Genomic DNA, 5,224 nt, shown 5'->3' with positions numbered 1-5,224 from the left:
CAACACCCCTGTAAGTTTTTCTTTTTTTTATATATATAACCATGAAAGGAATGATTTTAAAATGTGAGACTGAGTGTTGTGTGTATGTATATACATTCAAACTTAAACATATTACATATAATTGCATACATATATTATACATGCACAAGCATTTATATATTACATATATACATCTGTATCCCTTAGTCAGTTACTACAACCGCTAACTCTGCTTACCTTTGGCATATCTTGTACATTTGTATATATAAATATACATACACACAGACATATGCTTATATATTTATATCTAAACATGTGTGTGTGTGTGTGTGTATATATATATACACACAATTATTGGAAGATAATATTTTTGAAGGGAAAAACAACGAATAACATTCACTGAAAAGTTCCATTCCTATTTTTCATCCTTAACAAACTAACCCTACACTATCAGCTTATATCTTCTCATTTTCTCCACCAAACAGCAATCACACCTTATTTTATACATACCCATAGAAACATCTGTCTTTTACTTGTTTCAGTCTTTAGACTGGCCATGCTGGGGCACGGCCTTGAGGAATTTTAGTTGAATGAATTTATCCTAATACTTGTTTTCCTTTTATTTTTAAAGCCTGGTAATTATTCTATTGGTCTCTTTTGCTGAACTGCTAAATTATGGAGACATAAATACAGTTTTCAAGCAACACACACACTACCTAGTCCAAAGCATCACTGAACCCAGAACCATGTGGTTGGGAAGCAAGCTTCTTACCACATAACTCAATTGATCTTTAACCATTTTTCAACACAATATCCTCTCCTTCATAACAGGCTCTCTTTCCTTGCTGAGTTACAGTGGACAGAAACAAAAACCAGTTGTTAAGCGGTAGAGGATAACACCCACCCACCTCCCTCATCTAGCAGTTCTTTGGTTTCTCTGTATAATATCAGCATCAAAAACATCTATCTCTTGTCTTTGACTATTTCACTGTCAATTTCCAAACCTTTAAATTCTATCAATCCTTCTCCTTATCTGCTGTTGTATAAACCCTAAACTCTTACTTGCTGACTCCTTCATTATTGTTAGTAGTTTTATTATAATTCTTTATTGTCTATTTTAATTGCAGGGCCTGAATATTGTTTATACTACCCTTATATATATATATATATATACTCGTGTGTGTGCATGTATGTGTATGCGTCTTGTGTTACACTAAGAAGTGGTACCAGAATTTTAAATATAAGGAACTACTTCACGTAGGTGGAGTCAAGGCCAGCTAATTTGAATTGGTATCATGTATATATGTGTACACATGTATAAAAAATATCATTTTCTATATTCAAGTAAAAGGAATCAGTTTCTAAATTTAATTTAGAGACTAATTATTTTCACTAAATTATTAGTATTTACATATTTTTGCTCATCTCTCTTCCTTATTATATAAAAGCTGAGGTATGGCTGTGTAGTGAGGAAGCTCACTTTGCAACTGTGGCTTTGGGTTCAGTCTCACTGTAGGACACCTTGAGCATGTGCTGCTTTCTACTGTAGCCTTGAGCTCACCAATCAATATCTTCAGAGTGAATTTAGCAGATGGAAATTGTGTGGAAGCCCTTTGTATATATATGTGGGTGGGTGGAAAAGTTCATATGAAGGAGTGATGGTAAAGCTGTGAAATCTTGCATGCATTAATTTCAACTGCTTGTTAATAACTGCATTCTTTCTTTCCAGGTAAACTGACACCTGACTGTTTAAAAAGGACTTCAAAGCTAACTAGTAACTTTTCTTGAAAATGGACAAAATTTCCCATCACAGCATTATGAAGTACCTGTAGAAAAAGGGTTTAGCCCCCAACGACATTCATGCTGACATGATTGCTGGAAAATCTGACATTGCTTGAAGTAGATCCAACTGGTTTCCTAACTTGGAATGAATGCTGGGTTCATCACTTTAAGCCAGAGACAGAAAGACAACCCATGCAGTGGAAACACCCCTCCAAAGAAGGCAAAGGTCATTTCATCTGCAGGGAAAGGGATGACCACAGTTGTTTTGGGATGCAAAAGGCATTGTGCTTATTGACTATCTTCAAAAGAGTCACACCATCAATGGTGAATATTATACCAACTTGCTGAGGCAGTTATCAGAGACTATCAAGATCAAACGCCCAGGAAAACTGATGAAAGAGGTCTTGTTTCATCAGAGCAATGCTCCAGCACACAAGTTCTTGGTTTCAATGGCTGCTGTGGGTGACTGTGGCTTTGAACTGGTTGATCACTGTCCCTATTCTCCTGATTTGGCCCCATCTGACTATCATTTGTTCTACATGAAAAAAACACTTGGCTAGGAACCAGTGACAGTGTGATGATGACATCATATATGCTGTTGATGACTTTTTTGACCAACAGGATGAACGCTTCACCAATGGGATCCAAGCACTGCAACACTGATGGAAGAAGTGTGCAGACTACAAAGGGGACTATGTTGAAAAATAAACTTCATTCGGTCACATTTCATGAGAGAATCTTGGTCAGCCTATGAACTTTTCAACTGAGCCTCATACACATGCCTACCACCACCTTGACAAGCAAGTACAACAGAATAAGAACCAGACTTTAGGAAAAAAATATAAATAAATACTGGAATTAATTTCTTCAAGTAAAGCCTTTGAAGTGATGCCCCAGCATGAACACAGTGAAATGACTGAAACAAGTAAGTATATATCTTTTATCATTTGTTTAATGCCTGTTTTTCCAATGATGTTTAGGGTGGGATTTTTTTTTAAAGCTGGCTGCTCTTTCTATCATAAATCTTCACCTGTGTTTCAAGTATGAGGACTTTTATTATTTTTATCCTTTTGGAATTTGAAAGCACAGAGTTAACAGTTGACTTGTCTGACAAGAAATGTCAACAAATGGTAGCAACACCTTTTACAGCATAGTGTAAATTGTTAACAATCACACACATATAGTTAAGGAATGGAGTAGATAATATGAATTGAGGAATGGAGTAGATGATATCCACAACCTTCTGCCTCAATAAATCACTATTGTTCCTGAAAGTTGTTTTATATATATATATATATATATATACATAATGGGGTTCTTTCAGTTTCTATCTACTAAAGTCCTTCATATATATTACATTGTTGTATATTTTTCATGCATGTTTAAACAATACAGTATTGTGCGTAGAATGAAGTGTGGGCTCCTTTACATCCATCTTCTGGTTCTTATATTCACTTGTGTGTGTGTGTGTGTGTGTATTGATATAGGCACAGGCATGGCTGAATGGTTAAGAACTTTGCTTTGCAACTAAGTGGTGGTTTTGGGTTCAGTCCCATTGTCCTCTAGCACAAGGGTCATTTAGTACAGCCCTGGACCACCAAATGTGTGAGTAGAGTTGTTATATGTATATACATAAACACACACACACACGTATATATGATTGTCTTATGTCTAGCGGGAGTCCAGGTAAGATGATGTTCACTAAAGTAGAAACATGTTTACAGCTGTCTGGTCTTCAGGGAAGACTTGTATTATTTTCTATAATGGTATCTTAATTCAAGAGATTGATTAATCAACCACTTTTATAGAGAGTCACCTGCAATTTTTGTTAGTCATTTGTTTAATTACTCTCATTTATCATGTACCTAGTATACCACCTTTTTCATTTCTCTAATCCAAATTCATGCCAATGATCACTCTGAATCTTTTCAAATTAATTTTGTTTCCTACACACACAACCCAGTGAAGAACTCAGACGTTAGAGCATTGAGCTTACGGTCATGAGGTTCTGAGTTCGATTCCTAGACTGGGTTGTGTGTTGTGTTCTTGAGCAATACACTTTATTTCACATTGCTCCAGTTCACTCAGCTGTAGAAATGAGTCGCAACATCACAGGTGCCAAGCTGTATTGGTCTTTACCTTTCCCTTGGACAACATTGATAACATGACAGAGGGTATTGGTATGCATGGGTGACTGTTGATCTTCCACAAACAACCTTGCCCTGATTTGTGCCTAGATGCAATTCCATAGTCATTTGTGACCAAAGGGAGTATTTATCCTTTACATACACACACTGGCCAATGCCTTGTGAATAGAACAGCGTGTGTGTGTGTGCATGCAAATACATAGGTGTGTGAATTAACATTTTAAAACTTTGAGCAAAACAGTGATACAATGTTTGCATTACAACTGACTGCTCTGCACTTTCTAAAACCAATGATGTGAAAATAAAGAAAACCAAGCTCTTCCTTGAAAAATAGCTTCGATGACAAGAACAACATCCAACTGTAAAAGGCTATCAGAAGTTAGTCCCTGTCCAACACATGCTATCATGGAAAAACAGTTAAACAAAGTAAACTCCTTAATTACACAACTATGCTTGTACCTAGATAGATATATGTATATATTTATGCTTATATGCAAATTTTTCCTAGTATGTATATATAATTTATATATCCTTATATATCTATCAGGCAAGGGCAACCATTTTTTGAGAAAAGGGCTGCATGAGACAGCTTATCATCAGACAAGCTGCACTAATAAAAAATAAAAAATCAGGATAATTTTTCATTAGATATGTCATTGAGAAGGTCCCGTGAGCCAGTTTGCCCATGACCAATTTAGATCATCCCTCATATATATGCATGACTATATATTTTAAAATCTTACATTCTTCTCTCTGTTTCAGCTATTAAAATCATCCTTCTTAATTCACTACCCCATGGTCAATAAATTTTCCCCCTTAGTCTTACCTTTCACTCTTCACTGTCTGACGAGCTATTGATTGTGAAACACTGTAGTAACTGACTCTCTATTTCCATCTACTCAGACCTTAGACTTTTCTCCTGTTTGGGGCCTTTTGCTTTTTTATAGTGAATATTATACTTTTCTTTTTTTTTATAAAAACACTACCTTCAACTCAATTGTATATACATACAAAAACACCCCATCTCACTGCATATATATATAGTTTGAACAAAAGATTCAAGTACTCAATGTAGAGTGTCAACATACATAAGAAAACAATACAAACAGTCAAACTGTTCAAAAGCCATGGTGACACCATAGAATGCTTTGCAAATGATAGCATTTTTCCCCATCAAGCAATCTTAGCCTGTAAGTATTTTTTTCTTAAATACACATGCATATATAATATATATAATACATACATATACAATATATATATATAATATATATAATACATACATATACAATATATATATATATATATATATATATATA

The sequence above is a fragment of the Octopus bimaculoides genome, chromosome 23, assembly GCF_001194135.2.
Source record: "Octopus bimaculoides isolate UCB-OBI-ISO-001 chromosome 23, ASM119413v2, whole genome shotgun sequence".
NCBI lineage: Eukaryota > Metazoa > Mollusca > Cephalopoda > Octopoda > Octopodidae > Octopus > Octopus bimaculoides.
The sequence above is the reverse complement of the archived record's forward strand: the minus strand, read 5'-3'. Positions refer to the sequence as shown.